We start from the raw sequence: 18,287 nt of genomic DNA, 5'->3' as shown, positions 1-18,287 counted from the left end.
CCTCGATAAGACACGCGGATCTACGTTTATCCAGGTTATTAACCGGTATGGAATTTTCTGGGGTCTCTTAATTCTGGACACGCAAGGTGAAACATTCTCGTATTTTCTCACGCTACTTTCCCTGGTGACCAAAAGTCAAGAGCCTTTGTAAAACACCCTATTAATTAAACAATTACTGCTTTAATTTGCTCATTTCTAAATACAGACGTTATTATTTTTGCTCTGTCAGTCAAATCTTCCTGGTTTCTAGTTTTCCACGTACTTTCCTTTCCGCGCCCAGTTGCCTTTTTTTCTCCGCATTCCTTTCTCTCTCTCTAAAGTTACACTTTCGTTTGTGCTGTTTATGAAATTAAAAGCACTATTTCTTCTTTGTCCCACGCTCGTGTCATGTCATTTCATCTTCATTATTTATCACCGACTGGAGCTTAAAATTTTACCATCTTTAGCATGTTTAGTTCTTTACTACACAGACACTTTCAACATTGCTGATCCCAGCAGTATGCAGTCACATATCAACCAAGTTAATGGCTCAGCTCACCACAAATCTATTGTAGCTCAGTTGGTTAGAGCCCCCAACCGGTCCCGTCGGGGACTCAGATTTTCTCTTTGTCCCAAGCTCGTGTCCTGTCAGGGCCATCTTTATTATTTACTACACACTTGATGATTCCGACGTTGCTAATCCCAGCAGTATGCAGGACGCATGTCACATATCAACCAGGAGCCCATTATGTATCAACGGGTTATCAACCTAGTATATGGCCCAGCTCACCACGAGTCTCTCACATGTTCTTTCGTAGCTCAGTTGGATAGAGCACCCAACCGGTATCTGGGAGGCCATGGGTTCAATTCCCGTCATGTACTCAGATTTTTTCTTTGTCCCACGCTCGTGTCACTGATGTCGACAGGACTCTCTTTATTATTTACTACACACTTGATGATTTCGACATTGCTGATCCCAGCAGTTTGCAGGACGAAATGTCACATATCAACCAGGAGCCCATTATGTATCAACCTAGCTATAGTAGATGGCCCAGCTCACCACGAGTCGCTCGTACACTGTCTTACGTAGCTCATTTGGTTAGAGCCCCCAACCGGTATCTGGGAGGCCGTGGGTTCGAATCCCGTCGGGGACTCAGATTTTTTCTTTGTCCCATGCTCGTGTCATGCCAAGAGCATCTTTATTATTTACTACACATTTGATGATTTCGACATTGCTGATCCTAGCAGTATGCAGGACGCGTATCACATATCAACCTAGTAAATGGCCCAGCTCACCACGAGTCTCTCGTAGCTCAGTACATGTCTCAGTTGGTTAGAGCGCCCAACCGGTATTTCAGCCATGGGTTCGATTCCCGTCGAGGACACAGATTTTTTCTTTGTCCCACGCTCGTGTCATTTCAGGACTAAAAATCTTTATTATTTATTACACACTTGATGTCTTCGACATTGCTGATCCCAGCAGTATGCAGCCGGGACGCATGTCACATATCAACCAGGAGCCCATTATGTACCAGGAGCCCATTATGGCCCAGCTCACCACGAGTCTCTCGTACGTAGCACTGTTGGTGAGAGCCCCCAACCGGTATCTGGGAGGCCGTGGGTTCAGCTGGGTTCGATTCCCGCCGGGGACTCAGATTCATTTTCTTTGTCCCACGCTCGTGTCATGTCAGGACTATCTTTTTTATTGATTACACACTTGATTTCTTCGACATTGCGGATCCCAGCAGTATGCAGGTCTCACGCGTGTCACATAAAAACGCACAGCTCGCCACGAGTCTCTCGTAGCACAGTTGGTTAGAGCGCCCAACCGGTATCTGGGAGGCGCCATGGGTTCGAATCCCGTCGGGGTCTCAGAATTTTTCTTTGTCCCACGCTCGTGTCATGTTGAACATTTCATCTTCTAGACTGTGCACTATTTATTGTAACATTCTCGGCACATGCCGGGAGGGAGGGAGGGAGGGCGGTGGGGGCACTCCTGTTGGGGTTTACAGGTGCCTTTGTAACCAAAAAAAATACCGCATAAATAGAAAGTTTTTAAAAATGTAGATTTTAGTGTCCGACCACCGTGGTGCGACCCTACGTAACTAAAGGTGTCCCGAAGTTCCCTTTCAAAAGCTCGGCTATTCCAATAAATAATAATAAAAAACAATTTATATCCTACTCTTGACTATTAAAATAATAAAAAAAAACACATCATTTGAGCGGCACAGACTCAGAGTACCACCCGCGGCAACAGTGCGGTGTGAGATTGAGCAAGGAAGTGTGTAAAAGGTGCGGGAAACAAAAATGTTAGAAACACATGTTTACGAAACAAAAAAAAAACAAGGAATTTTCAAAACATTTCTCCTGAGTAAATTTATTAGAGAATACTACATTAAAGACTTCATTCAAAATTTCCTTGCCTCGTTTCAAATAAAGACTTTCAATTTGAGGCGGAAAGGATGTAAATTTGGCTGTTGTTTTGTTAGTTGGCTAATTGGCTTAAGGGCGAACAAAGGAAACTTTACCGCGAGCCTCGAATCTTTCAAATGACATAAAATATAATCAATTTTGGAGCACGTCATTATAAAAATAAGTGGATTTAGAAACCCACCTGAGCGCAAATTATACACGTTTCTGCCAGGAAACTGCAGTTTAAACCTCTTTTGTTTCTTTCGTCGCTTAATAAAAAAAGAAAGAAAAATGTCGAGGTATTTCAATAGATCCTTTTTTGATAATACCGAGTCCTTGTAATTTTTGGCGGAGACGCAATAGAAAACCTCCTTCCTCACAAAAACCACTCCCAAAGTTGGCGGTATACCAGCTGCATGAATGTGAACCAAACATTGTTTTGTAAACATTAGGATTTGGCATTATTAGAGAAGAAATCATTGGCTAACTTTTTCATTATTCAAAGTTGAGTATTTTAAGTTCGAGAGTAACGTAAATAAGCTCTTTCCTTAGTTAAATAGAATCTTTTCAAAATCGCATTTGAAAAAATTTCTGATGAATTGCAGTCATATCAAAAATACCACTTCCGGCGGAAATTACGCTGATGGTCTCAGCTGCGATTACCATTTTGGCCTCTTTGCTCTTAAAATTTTATTTCGGTGTTAAAAGGTTTCTTTCGGAAAGTCACATTGAAATATTTTTAGGGGATAAACAAAGCGATTTAGAAAAATCCGACATGTATTGTCTTTTACGAACTGTGGCTTTCTAATAGAGCGGCGAATTCAAGGGCGCTTTGTGTGATGATTTACATGATTGACATGTGTCATAAGGTCGCCCGAAAAGAAAGATTGAATTTCAAGAGCTGTGCATTGCGTCGGTTGTGGACATGATTTCATGAGTTTTTCTTGAGTTTGTGAAGGCTGGAAGCGTTGTTGTTCTCTGTGGGAAAGGTTAAAGGAAAGATTAACACAGAACGAAGTCTGCAGGTTGTAAAATCGCTCCGTGAGTGGTCGTTTTGGGTATGTATTTTAATCTCTCTGGATCGAGCGAGTTGTGTGTGAACAACGCTTTTGAAGTGTGTCTGGTTTTGTCTTGAATGTTTACCAAGCTTCTTGTGTTTGTAGTTTAATTTCTCTTAATGCAATCTTTAGAACTAGGCTTGTGATAGTCTTGCTATAACTTGAACTGGCGAAAATGAGTTTATAAAGCGCCGTAGTTTCGTTGCTATCAAATGCTACTTGGCGGGTATTGAAGCACGCGAAAGCCGAGGTAATTTTGATTATAAATATACAACACAAGTAACTTTCTTCTAGTTCATATTAAGCTTCTATTTATTCCAAACTAATGTATGTTTGAGAAGAAACTTGTAAACGTGCTAGGTCGATAACTGGAGGATTATAGCGATATTGTTAGGTACGGAAGCTAGAAGTATTCGCGGTGTTGTAATAGGATTGTGCGTTTATTTTGCTTCCTTCGGTTCTCGAATTTAATGGAACTTGTATAAAAAGCTTGATACTAAATATCTCACTTTGTCGATGTTTCGCAAATCGATTTAAACTTTGAGTTTCTTTTATTAAATCTCTCTCGTATCTGAAAGCGAAGTTTTGATAATGAGGGCTTCATACGACCGTAATAAGGCAAGTCAAATGTGCGAAATTTCAACTCGATGTATGAACTTCGGGCGAGAGAATAATTGACCCATTGTGATCAATATTGAAAGTTTTAAAACGAACTGGCACAAAGCCATCGTTTCCTAGCATTTTACGTTTGAATTTTTGTGGTATTTGACCGGGAAAAATCCCGTCGTATGTTGTTGTAAATTAACTGAAGCCACTTGTAAATGGGTGAATATGATCGCAACGTGTTTCTTCATTTAATTTCTGGCTATTTATCAGATGTTTTGAAAATCAACCCAGAATAAAACCAAAAAAATTCGGTTCAAGTGTTATTAACCAAAATTTCTGTCGTTATCTACCAGAGTTTGCCATATAAATTGCTCCGATAACATTGTATTTGTCCCTGTTTGTCGTTGTGTGGGGGAACATATGTACTTCGTGTTGAGATTTCTGTGACGGTATGATTATTTTTCTTGGGGTTTAATTAGTGGCTTCTCAAGCAAGGTTGCTTTTACGATAAATAATGAAACGCCAAAAAAAGCAAAATCTTTGTTGTGATTTGGGTTTATACGTTATCCGATACTCGTAGTCTTTCAGCGATTGAAACAAGATGTGTATTCATGCTGTACATTTTACATGTCAAGATAATCTCGCAAAACTAAATTACTCATGTTTTTTAGTCCATCTGTGCGAGACGACACGAGATCTTTCTTACAGGAAAAACATCCCGGCTGTTTCCTTTGTGCTTCAAATGGTCATTAATTGGAATTAAAGTTTAAAAATCGTGTTTTGCTACATCACGTTTTACGGAAAACGTTTTCTAATCACCAAAAATCTGCTACATGGAAAGCTTGGCGACAGATTTCTTGACTTACGTTGAATCTGTAACAAGCTTACAGGCTTAAAGCTACCGCTCTTTTGCGAGATATCCAATTATTTTCGATACTTATGTTTAAGAGCCAAAATTTTTATATTTGAGTAGTGTTTTTCTTTTTACTTTTCTTGTATAAATCTGTCCAACCGACTGCTTGACCTGTACTGTGATGATAGCTTTCTCAGCTGGAGAACTTAAACCATGTTTAAGGGAGCCATGCAAGCTTATGTGAGACAAAGGAAATTAACTCTTTGTATATACTTACATCTGAAGGTATCTTTCATTTTCTTTGTGAATTTCAAACATGTTTGTATGTTTGGAAGTAAAGTAAATAAATATTGATAGATGTTATTGCTTTTGCATGGATTCCATATGGTGTCTGGGAATCCCTAAACCAATCACTGTCTAAGGGCCTCCTTACATGAGAGTTTTCGTCCTAGGATGACTTTTGGCCTGGGATGAATTCATCTCGGTGTCTGGTCATTTTCTTGTTGCTGTCTACATGAGTTCATCCCGGGACGATTTCATCTGAGCATCGGATAAAATGTCATCCCGACACACATGTACAATAGGAGTTATGGCGCAAACCGTGACAACTCGCTCGGCTCGCCCAGGCTCGCCTCGCTCCTTGTCACAATTTGCGTCCATAACTCCTATTGTACATGTGTGTGCGGATCGCAAGCCGCTTTTTTATCCCTCTTGCGCCACGAGTTACAAAAAAGGCTTTCGGCGGCACCTCTAACGGCCCGCAGCAACATAGTGCGCCACCTGTGCGCTAGATTTATTTCCCAATTGAACAAATATTTTTCTTTGGTATATACAACAGATGGCTGCCGCAAGATATTCGTCAGAAGTTTTGCAAGCTATGATGGAGGAAAACATCCGTGAATTTCAAAGAAACCCACAAAGAAATTTAACTTTTTTACTGACCCAAACAGATTTTAATGAATGGCTACGTGTGTGGAAAATGACCATACCGGAATCTGACAGAAATAACAAAGATCTTTACACTTTTGCAAGAAAAAACAAAAAAAAGTTTCATGATCTTTTAGTAAGCGAAATTGATGACTTAAAAAGCTTAAAAGCGAGCTTTGGTCTGGAAGTTAAATTTTCGATACAAAGAGACGGTGTTACCCAACACATGGAACACTATTTTAGAGAAAGAGAACCTCACATTTTTACAAAAAACAACAAAGACCAAATAAAAACAGAACTTGAAAGATTTATTGAAAGAGCAAAGGGCGAAATTGAGGCTTGGTCAGAGCGCGGCTCTGGCTGGGTTATTGAAAGAATAACCGAAGCTTACGTAAATGTTGCACGCTACCAACAATTGCGAGGTGGAACTTATTTGCCTCTTCCTGCTAATTTGGCAAAAAAGAAAGCAATCATTAATGTACAAAACAGGGACAACCAATGCCTTAAGTGGGCTTTGAGAGCTGCTTTATTTCCACCTGAAAACGGCAAAGATCCACAAAGAACAAGCAAATACCCAGTTGACGACGGCATAAACTACGATGGAATCGATTTTCCAACGCCACTTGCACAGATTGACAAACTTGAGAAACAAAATCCAAACTTAGCAATAAATGTGTTTGGCTGGGAAGACAATTGTGTGACTATTCACAGAACAAGCGAAAAAGAAAAAAGCATTCCTCGTATTTGTCTTATGTTAATTGAGTCAGGATTAATTCAGCACTACTGTTTTGTAAAAAGAGTAAGCGCTCTGCTTTACGATCAGAGCAAATCACACAACAAAAAACACTTTTGCATGATGTGCTTGACCGGTTTTACAAGAGCAGACTTGCTTGAGAACCACGAAAAATATTGCAATGGCATTAAAGGCAGGCCGACAAGGATTGATATGCCTGAAGAGGGGAAAAACACCATTTCTTTTCAAAACTATCACAAGCAAATGAAAGCGCCTTTTGCAATTTATCCTGACTTTGAGGCATTAGTAAGAACTATGCAACGGTGTAAACGCGAAACACCAGAGGACCGCCAGAAGCGAAAAGATCTTGGTGAAGAAGTGGAAGACTTGAAGCAAAAAAGCTACACAGAAAAAACAGAACAGCATGAGGCATGTGGTTTTTCTTACACTGTAGTAAGGAGCGATGGCAAAAACGGACCACCGCTGGTCTACAGAGGTGAAAACGCTGCAGAAGTGCTTTTAAGATGCCTTATTATTGAAGAGAAAAAAATAAGAAATTTTTTGTCAACACCAAAGCCACTTATGATGACACATGATGATTGGAAAAATTACAAAAACGCAACAAGTTGCCACATTTGCAACGAAAGTTTGATTATTGGTTCATTTTTTGACTCAATGCCAGTTTGGTGCCATGACTCAGGACGTTATTGTGGACAAAGCCACAAATGTTGTTATTATCAGGCACTTAAAGAAATAGGCTTTGTTGGACCAAAAAGAGAAAGAAAATCAAAAGATAAAGCAGATCAATGGATTTCAAAAACGCAAGAAGAATGTTTGTTTTGCTCTGAACCTTTTATAAAGAAAGACCATAAAGACTCTGTAAAAGATCATTGCCACATAACAGGAAAGTTTCGAGGTGCCGCACACAACTTATGTAATTTGAAATTGAGAATAAACCCAAAAACATACCAAATACCAGTTGTTTTTCACAACTTGAAAGGTTATGACGCACATCATTTAATGCAGGCAATGACTAAGCTTAAACCCCCAACAAAGGAAGAAAAAAAATGTGGCGCAAACAACCTAGATGTAAAATGTGTTGCCAATAACATGGAGAAATATATTACATTTTCATTAGGTGGCTTGCGCTTTATTGATAGCTTAAACTTTCTTCAAGCAAGTCTTGATTCACTTGTAAGTGCAACTCCAAAAGAAGAATTAAAAATAACAAAAAAACTTTTCTTTGAAAAAAGTGAACACTGGCGGCGATTTAAAAATTATTATCCTGATTTGTGCCAAAGTTTTTTTGACCCCGTGATGTGCAAAAGAATTATAAATGCCTATGGAATGACTGAAGAACAATACAAAAAGAAAAAAAGACATCTTTTTTGAATACTTTGATCTTTTAAGGAAAAAAGGGGTTTATCCCTACGAATACATGGACTCGTGGGAAAGGTTTGAGGAAACTGCCTTGCCAGAAAAGGAAAAGTTTTACAGCAAACTTAATGATGAACACATAACTGAAGAAGAATATAAGCATGCACAAAAAGTGTGGAAAACATTTGGTTGCAAAACATTGGGTGACTATCACAATCTGTACGTACAAACTGATGTGACTCTTTTGGCAGATGTTTTTGAAAACTTCCGAAAAATCTGTCTTGAAAAGTATGGTTTGGATCCTGCAAACTACTACACGTCGCCTGGACTTTCATGGGATGCGCTTTTGAAAATGACAAAAGTAAAACTTGAGCTACTTACAGACTACGAAATGCATCTTTTTATAGAAAGAGGGATAAGAGGTGGAATATCAATGGTAAGCAAGAGATACACAAAGGCAAACAATCCATATGTTGAAGGATTCGATCCTAGCAAGCCAAAAAAATACATTATGTACCTTGATGCAAATAACCTTTACGGGTGGGCAATGAGCAAGCCACTGCCAAAAAGTGGTTTCAAATGGAAAAGAGTTATGCCGACTGAAAACGAAATAATGAGAAAAAAAGAGTTTGCAAAAGCTGGCTGGATTTTGGAGGTAGACCTCGAATACCCTGCAGAACTTCACGAAGAGCACAACAGCTACCCATTGGCACCTGAGAAAAAGAAAATAAGCGAGGAACTTTATTCTGATTACCAAAAAAAATTAAAAGATAAGCTGGAACTGAAACCGCCAGACAGCGAAAAGCTTGTTTTAACTCTTGAGGACAAAAGTAACTATGTTGTGCATTACCGAAACTTGCAGTTTTATTTGAAACAAGGAATGAAACTCAAAAAAGTGCACAGGGTTTTGGAGTTTGAACAGGAATGTTGGATGGAGCCGTACATCCGCATGAACACAGAATTTAGGAAAAAAGCAAAAAACGACTTTGAAAAGAACTTTTACAAGCTAATGAATAACTCAGTTTTCGGAAAAACAATGGAAAACTTGCGTAACCGTGTTGACATAAAAATAGCGCGAAGCGACGAAACGAACAAAATAAGAAAACTGGTTGCCAGTCCATTGTACTCAAGACACGTTCTGTTTTCAAACGATCTGGTTGGAATAGACATGCGGAAAAGCAGACTTTTTCTCAATAAACCTGTCTACACAGGTATGACTATCCTTGACGTAAGCAAGATTTTGATGTATGACTTCTTTTACAACGAAATGAAAATGGAGTACGGGAAGCGCTGCGACCTTTTGTATACAGACACTGACAGCCTTCTTCTGGAGATTGAAACAGAGGATATTTACAAAGATATTTATCAAAACAAAACTCTATACGACACAAGCGACTACCCAAAAGAGCATTCACTTCATTCAAACGAAAACAAAAAGGTCTTGGGAAAAATGAAAGACGAATGCGCAGGAACACCAATTTCAGAGTGTGTCTGTTTGAGGCCAAAAATGTATTCAATACTGACAGAAGACAAAAAAAATATAAAAAAAGCTAAAGGTGTAAAAAAGTGTGTGATAAAGAAGCAAATTGAACATGAACAGTATAAGGAAACGCTTTTTGGAACAAAGCAGTTGTGGCATGGAATGAACATACTTAGAAGCGAGGGTCATGAGATTTACGGAATGCATCTCAACAAAGTCTCGCTGTCGCCTTTTGACTCAAAGCGATGGATAGCGGATGATGGGATACATACAAATGCTTACGGGTATAAGTTTTGCGAAACAGAACGTTTATAGCTTTTCTGAGCCCAAGGGGCTCAAGCACTAAGTGCTTGGTGGTAACTGTGTATTTGGAGGAATAACAAGCAATTCTTCACGCACGAAGCCGCGCTTTGGACCATCGTGCAAGTAATAAAGAACTGGCTGATTAGGTTTAGTAACAGACCTTTCGATGCTGTAGACTTTTAATGACCAAATCGGATCTGTTGCCCTTTTTACGCCGCCTTCTAGCTCGCCAGGTTGGTAGAGATAGCGCACATTAACGATAGAGGGTATTTTTTTTTCTTTCTTGCCAACAGGTCTTGTATATTTTGAGGACGGCTTGGACGAAACAGCCTTTTCTTTGATTGCAGCAGCAGGTTTCTTGCCAGTAAGACTGGTTACTTCGTTGTTCAGAGCGGTAACAACTTCGGGAAGCCTTTTTACCCACGCTGTCGACCGCTGGCCAGATGGCAGGTTCATCTCGACACCGTACTGATAACCAAACAGGCGCCCTGCCAGTGTTTGATTAAAACGTTCAACAATGGCTTGATCTCTGTGAATGTTAACACGCCCGCGCCTAATATAAGTTTTGCGATTTTCCATTTCTTTGGTAACAGCGCCCATGAATTCGCGACCAGGGTCAACTTGAAGCATCTGTGGCCATTTTAGTGCACTTCGCCTGTAAATTGTCTGAAAACCTTTTGCAACCTCAGTTGAATCTTTGGAGGTCAAAGGCTCGGCCTCTTTGTAACGGCTGGCAACGTCAACAACAGTCAGAGCGTATTTGTAAACTTTTCGCCCTCGCGGCAGTTTGTCGTGTGGCAGAAAAAGAAGGTCCGCCTGGTGGACCGCGTTTGGAGTAGAAACATCGAATTTTGGGCGAGGAACGTATCGGGGTGCCGGAAGGTAGATCTGCCAAAGGGCCTGCTTAACTAGCCACTTTTTTGCGGCATCTTCGGAAACCTTGGCGGCCTCGGCTAATTTTTTTATCGCGGCAATTCCTTTCCAGTAACCCTGGGGGCTATAGTAGACTTTTGAGATCTTTGCATCCATGCGTGTATACAAGAAAAAAAGAAAAGTTTAAAGAAACCGAAAGGCAGCGTACCCAAGTGCAAGCGCGCCAGCGCCAACAAACATCAGTTCACCTTGTTTCTGCTGCTCACTTGGCTGATAAAAGTCAGAGAACTTGGGTTCTTTCGGAGGAATCATTTGTTTGTCAGGATGTGCCTGGTTGTAGAGTTTGAAAGCGTAGTCAGTGTTTGTGAAGTTCTGTTTGGCCTGCTCTTTTATTTCCGCGTTGGTTTGTATCCAGTCGAGGAGCTTGGTGCGGTCTCGAGAGTATTTAGCGTAAGCTGCCTGGTAAGCCTCAAGAGCTTTGTCGTGCCTTTCTTTTTCTTTCAAAGCGGCGTCATCTCCACCACCCAAAGCACGAGCAAGGTAGTTGCCGCCAATGAAAGCAGCAGCGTTTAAGATAGCGCCGCCAGCCATAATAGCGATGCTTGCCATTTTTGAACTTTGTTAATATATTATTAACATTTTTTTAATTGGTGGGGAGAATTTTCTGGTCCTCGAGATACTGTTTAAGTGCAACGCTGCCAGCCATGACGGCTGTGAACTTTACATAGTTCATAAAACTGCTGCTTGGGTCGGATGTGAAGTTTTCTTTTACAACTTTTTTGGCAGCCCAGCCGATTCCGGCGGCTAGACCTGTAATGGTGGCGGCATCCATGAGTGTTTTCACGAGCTTGTTGTCGGACATGACAGTTAAGTATAAAATAAGAAAAAATATTCAATTGAATTGAATATTATTCTTCACCGTTTTGCGAAGCAAAGTTTGCAACTTTTTTACCTTCATTGTAACCTAATTCTCTACCTTTTTTAAAAATTGTATCCTCATCCTTTTGCAACAAAATAGCGGTTTTAACGCAAGTTTTGGTAAATTCAAACCAAAGTAATGCAATACCACCCATAGCTGCACCTTTAACAAGGCCATCAAGAATAAAATCAAGGGACATTGTCGGTATAATAAATGAAAAATAAATATTCAAAAGAAATTTTTTAATCCATTGGACGGATTCCTCTTTTTGGTTGCGGGATTCTCGATGCCGCAGGTGCCTTTGGCACTCTCTCTCTTTCTGAGTTTTCAACACTTTGCGAAAATGTGCCTTCGTTTTTCTCTGTTGTAACTTGAGAGTCAGCAGGAGCATTTCTTATTTTATTGAAAAAGGCTCTGATGTCTTCGCGTTTGACATAAGTTGTAATAATTGTAACGCTCAAACCAAGCAAAGAGATCCATTGGGTTGTGCTTAAACCGCGGGAAGCAGCCTCGGGTGTCTCTTCGGGAGCAGTTACCTTTTGCTTCGCAGCGGCAGATTTCTTTTCTTTGTCTTTTGCAATGATTGCCTGGGCATCAATCGCAGCTTTTTTCTGTGCTTCACGAGCCTGTTTTGTTTTTTCAGCTGCAAGCTTGCCAGCAGCAACTCGCTTTGGATTTTTGGCAGGCTTTGTTGCTGGAGTTGTTGAAGTAACTTGTTTCTGTTCTTCTTGAGCGATCGGAGTTTGTGATTCACGTTGTTCGAGCTCAGCCATTATATAATGAGAAAAAAATAATATTTAAATGAAAAATGCTCAGCAAACTTTTTTGGTCAGCAATTTTTAAGCATTGTTCAGTAATTACTTAGCATTTTCTTAGCATTTCTCAGAAAAATCTTCAGTAGTGTGTGTCTCCGCATCTTTGGAAGCACCTTTGGTGTGCGACTTTGTTGCTTCGTTTAAATCAATGTGCTTTGTTGTTATGAGCGCAGCATTTGCAACGGCAAGAAAGCGGCCGCATTTCAAAGCCAGACCGCCTGCCAAAGTGGACAGCTCTTTGCTGATGATGTAGTCGTTTTTGAGTTCCTTCTGATAATCATTGACGTCCTTGATATTTACGGCCATACCAACGACTTTAGTTACAAGAAAAATAAAGCTGTCGATCAAGCTGTCGGTTGTTTTATTCCCAACGTATGCCTCATATCTCTTGAAGTACTTTTCAACTTCTTTATCTGTCAAGCGCTTCACCTGCTCGTATGTCAGCTGCACACCGATTGCTTCTTTGGCTTTTCCTGTTGAAACAAGGATTGCAAGCTGTTCACGCAAAGCAGGAATGTCAGGGCCCTGAATGGTTGCCATAGCGCTTTGTGTACTTTCTGGTTCAGCTCCTAGCAGTTCCATTACGGAAGCAAATTCTTGTTCACTTGCAGCGTGGTTCACGCTCTCGGAATGGGAAGTTGCAAACGGGTCAGCCATTTATTACTCTAAAAAATTATGTTCAATAAAAAAATTTTGTGCCGTAAGGGTGGCGATGAGAAATGACAAGATGCGAAAACTTATTTTTTTTTAGCTTTAAAATGATTTCTTTGTAATCCTCATGGGCAAGTTCGCCAGCGTAATCCTCAAAGATTGCCTTCGTGGTCTTGGCAGAGGGGGTGTAAAAGAAAACGATTGCCGCTACATTGTCGCGGAATGAGGCTGTTATGCTTGTCAATTTTTGAGTTAACACCCATATGCTCAAGCCTGCGTGGCGACCAGAGAAAGCAAGTTCCACCAACTCCCCTGTTCGACCTTTTACATCTTTCGATGCAGCACAGTCGTCGAGGATGATAAGCGTGTTCGTTCCCTCAAAAAGCAATCTTGCCAGACTCAACCAAGCTTCAACCTTGTGCTGCTTGCACATGATAACATAAAAGCGAGGATCTTCCTCAGCAAAGCGATAATAAGTCTTGTTGTACACGAAAGTCGGGCAGATGAGCACGATGTAGTCAAACTTGCCGCGGAAAGGGCCACAAAGCTGATTGACCACGTACCTTGTTTTTCCTGAGTTTGTTGGTCCCACAATGAGGGCGTTGAAGGGTATATTGGCAGGATCCATGGCTATATCAATACTCAACACTGTATAATTCTTTATTTACAATTGAAAATTCTGCATCAGCGATAGCGAAAATGTAGCATTTGACATTCCCTGATCCTGAGGCGGTTCTCTGTATCTCTAAATTTACACCATCCTTTGTGTTCTCCAAACGGAGCCCACTGCCGTGCATGTTGTTGTCGCTCATGGAGCGAAGGTCAATGAAAAGCCCAAACTTTTTTTCTGCATAAAACTTTTTGGCGTTATTAAAGATTTTTTGGTCTGCGTGTTTGCCAAAGAACTTGAGAACTTCCTCCCACATGTCTCTTCCTTCAACGCCCTGACTGTACACCTTATTTGGAACGCCGTTAATGCAGATTTTTACACTTGTTATGTCAGGGTTAAAGAAAGATTCCGTGTCTCTTGCGCCTGCGGCATGGGGTTCAGCAAAAAGAAGTAGAAGACCCTTCAAGGAACGCTTTGGGACGTTAATGCTTTCGTTTATGATCGTGTCAGAAGCTTTTTTTACTGAGATAGTTTTGTAATTATGCAAATGCTCGTAAAAGAAACTTTTGCCGTTAATGTAAGTGCTTTCTACTTCTCTTGCAAGTTCTTTGTGATAAATAGCCTCGTATTCGAGTTGGATGTCAGTTAGCTCATACCCAAGTTTTGATGGATCTGTTCCTCTTACAACCACATTTGGACTGTTCAGTTTTATCTCGAAGACAAGCTCGTCTGCGAGTGCGCGCGGATAGAACACGCCATGGTCTCTCAAAATCTCGTGATCCAGTGGGATACGATACTTGCTTCCATAAACTTCTGCCAGCTTCTTTTCCGCGTCAACTCCTGAGGTTTTTTTGTCACCAGCGTTTGAACGGATTTTGCATAAATCCTCGGACTGGATACCTTCAAGAAACATGTTGCTGCGCTTTTCTTCTGGGAGAAAAAGGTCCTCGAAAAGTTTGTAGACGTCGTAAGCGTTTGTATCCTGCAGCGTTTCTCCAGCAAACCTGACAACCATCCTTGAGACAAGCGCCCTGGTGACGTTGTTTACGAGAAAGTTGTTGGCATGGCCGCTCACCGTCAAGTTGAACACAAGAGCCAGGGAGCCTGGCACGAGAACGACACCCTCTTCAAGCTTTGGCACAGCAACTCTCAGAGTTTCTTCTGGAGACGCTTTATTCGGGTTGAATGTAATGCGATGTCGCACTCTGTCTGCCTTGAGCGCGTTCGGTGTTTTCTCTTCGAACGTTGGCTTGTGTCTTTCGCTGACAGCCATTGTATATTTAAATTAAAAAATATATTTATTTAATATAACATGGCAGCAAGCGGTGGCTTTGGTGACACAGATCCTCTTTTGGAACATACAGAAGACCGTGACGACCGTAATGACAACGATGACAGCGATACAACAGGCCCATTCCAACCTGGAGGGGCATCAACGCCCGGACCAAGCGAACAAATACCAATGAGAACTACCACGATGAATAGGCCGCATGAGCGCGGCTCACACACTGCAGAAACCTCTTTTATCGAGGGCCGTGGTAACCTGACAAGGGAATTTCAGATACAAGAGGCTCATAAAACGATCAAATACTATTTCCCAGAATATGATGAAAGCCTTGATTTGACTATAAACAATCGTGGCAAAATCGTTGCGAAAGGGCCTAAAGGTGGAGACATTGAAATTTTTAAAGCAGACGGAAAATCACTTCTTTCTGCTTTCATAAATAGATTTAAAACAAAACTTGGCTTGCCAAGAGACGACTTCTTAGACAAACAAAAAAAACAAAAGGGAAAATTGGAAAAATATATTTCCGATCAACAAAAAATTTCAAAAGATACCTCTAAAGACAGTTCAGAAAGAGCTTTGGCAGAGCGAAACATAAAAAAGAAAAAAGAAGAAATAGAGAAAATTAATAATCGAATAAATGTTGTTGAAAACCAGATACTTGGACAAGAAACAAGAATTCCAGAAGCACCCACTTTACAAGAATTCCAACAACATGAAGCAGAAAGGCTCGAAAGGGAAGATGAAATACGACAAGAGAGACATAAACAAGAAGATATTGCAAACGACGAAAACAGGCCACAAGCTGAAAGGCAACAAGCTCGTGAAAGAGTTGATGACTTGAATCAAGAAATTAATGAAATAGAAAATGAAAGAGAAGAAGAGATCGAAAGATTGTCTTTAACAGACAAATTAAGAGAAAAGGTAAAAGAGATTTTCAAAAAATATGGCTTCACAGTCACAGCTGTTTTGCTTGCAGTCGGGACCACTATTGGTGTTATTGTTCACTATCTTTCAAACGGTTTAAAAGATGTAGCAAATGGTGTTGGAAACGGTCTTCAGACACTTGGCAAAAAAATTGCAGGTATTCTTCCGGGACTCCTTGGCGCGATTGTCAGTTTCGTGTTTCGCGCGGCTGGCCAGGTAATTAGCTTTCTCGGCAAGAATGCTTGGCTTTTGATTGTCGGTGTTGCTATCTTTCTTATCGAGCGAGTTACAAAACGAAGCGGCTGACTGCAAACGCAAAAATAACGGCACCAGCAATAAGGTAGGCCTTGTTTCTTTCGTGCGCTGTATTTTCAGTGTCTGGCTTCTGCGTTTCGTCTGTTTTTGACAGAGTACCCGCTGAAGGCGTATGTGGCGCCGGCTCTTTTTTTGCAGCTTTGTGTATCGGGTTTGACTGATGACTTGTTGGTCTATTGACTTTTGATGGCCCACCGCTCATACTTGTTGCTCCCACTTTTTTTGTAGAGGTATTAACATCAAGATTAACCCCTAGTTTCATTCCTCCTACCGCCTGCTTAAGCTGGTTGTTGTAACCAACAACGCTTTCTGTATTTATTACCATCCTGGCTGGCATAAGCCAGGCACCTGGGCAGACGGCAAGGTTAAGCCGAACCTTGGCCTCATCAATGGCGAGTTGGTATCTTTGAACTGACTTTGCCAGATCAGGTTGCCTTATAGCGTCCTCCACCAGTACAAGGAACTCGCTTTGCGCTTCCTTTGCACGGCCGCCTGTGCCAAGTATGCTACTTCGAACGTTGACCTGCGAACCAAGAATACAATAAACAAAAGCCTCTATCGACTGGTTTACTCTCGACAAACCTGCTTGGGTCAACCCTTCCGCGGCGTTAGGACAAAACCAGTCTGCCTGTGCATATGCAGCGTCGTCCGGCTCGATATATTGAATTAAGTTACCTTTGCTTGCAGTTCCACCTTCATCCGAAAATTTATCGTAATCGGGGTATTTTGCTCCAGAATTTTTCGGACCAATATTTGAGATCCAGATATAAACGTCACCAAGTCCGTGGTTTGCGCCTCTTGTGAAACGAAAATCGCTTGACGGGTCGACACCGAACTCAGCGCATATTCTTTTGTACGAAGCCACGTCGTACTTGTTGTCGAACTGGCTAAACGTTGGGTCGCCAGGCAAGGCGCTTACGCTCTGAATTCCCCCCATCTGAAACAATATTCGCCTGATTGTGAAATAAACGTGAAAAAGGTAAAAATTACGCACAACAGGTGGCAAACTGAGAGCTGAGTGTTCTTCATCAAAAATTTCACGACTTATCCCACAACCTGTTGTCGCGCACCAGACCGCAAAGTTTAGTTGTTGAGGCCAGTAGCCCATATTTTGGCTAGCAAGCCACCTTTTTGACTCTTTTCCTGATGTATGCTTCAGTTTTGTTTTTTGAAAAATCTCTCTTAATTTAGTTGTGAAATATTGCTCTGGTGTGACGTAGATGTTGATTTTGCTGTTAAATATTTTTTTCAAACTCGCCGGTGCGGCTTCGTGAAATCCAACCGCGGGAATTGGCAAAGATGAGCCTTTTGCGCCGCTTGGTGACAGCTGTTGTGGAAAACCGCCTGAAATTTGATTTACCCCCAGTGCTTTTTTCATAACTGGGCTCCAATATTTGCTGTCTGAGCCAAAAACATTTATCAAATTGCCTTGCTCTGCCTTGTAATAAATGTCTGCCGTTGCTGTGTGGTTGTACGCGAACTCAACCTGTGCAACAAATTTTGTTCGGTCAGCGTTTGGATATTTTGCAAGAAAAGGTTTCCACGCATTGTCTTTTGCCGCTTCAGAAATTGTAGTTGCTTCTGGGGTTTTCATCCACTTCATAAAATCTCTTTCTTTGGAATCAAGAAAAATTGATTGAGAAATGTCATCAGCTCTCGGAATAGGCGGCGCCATTTTATATTAAAGATTTATTTTTCAAAAGATAATTATAAAGATGGTTGTGCTCACAATCGACGCGAGTTCCAACGGGGAAGCTGTTTACTTTGACCAGCCAATTGAAAAACCAAGGTTTATCAGCCTGCTGTCATGCTCGTTACAAAACAGCTGGCGTAATCTGGAAGAAATTGGCTCCATAAGCATTAAACAAAACAATGTGAGCAACAATGTTGCTGTTTTTTTCCCAGGCAACTACAATTTTGATGAAATTACAACTTACCTGACTAATAAGTTCAAAGATCAACAAAAGCTAACAGTAAAAAGGGATGATTTAAAAAGAGGCTTTTCAATAACAAAAACAAAAAGTATTGAAAGCTTTTCTTTTGATAAAAATCTTTCTAAACTTTTTAAGAACACAATTGTTGATGCTTCTAACGCAAGAATTGAAGATTTTACTATACCAGACTTTTATTACATTCACTGCGATTTACTTTCCAAAGAAAATAA

The 18,287-nt window shown here is 40.8% G+C and overlaps 2 protein-coding genes across 2 annotated transcripts in view; one reads left to right on the top strand and one right to left on the bottom strand.

Moving 5' to 3' along the window:
• The window catches only part of LOC144663400 (E3 ubiquitin-protein ligase TRIM45-like), a 173,183-nt gene that overhangs the window by 68,895 nt on the left and 86,001 nt on the right, over window positions 1–18,287 (bottom strand). The gene's annotated exons all lie outside the window — the stretch shown is intronic.
• The window catches only part of LOC144663369 (uncharacterized), a 34,362-nt gene continuing 19,335 nt past the window's right edge, over window positions 3,261–18,287 (top strand). Inside the window, exon 1 of the mRNA XM_078524285.1 lies at window positions 3,261–3,449. The gene's annotated coding sequence lies outside the window, so the exon portion shown is untranslated. The remainder of the gene's footprint in view (window positions 3,450–18,287) is intronic.

The sequence above is a fragment of the Oculina patagonica genome, chromosome 8 (genome assembly GCF_052425735.1).
Source record: "Oculina patagonica isolate OP01 chromosome 8, crgOcupat, whole genome shotgun sequence".
Lineage (NCBI taxonomy): Eukaryota > Metazoa > Cnidaria > Anthozoa > Scleractinia > Oculinidae > Oculina > Oculina patagonica.
This window is presented reverse-complemented; position numbering and strand designations above follow the sequence as displayed.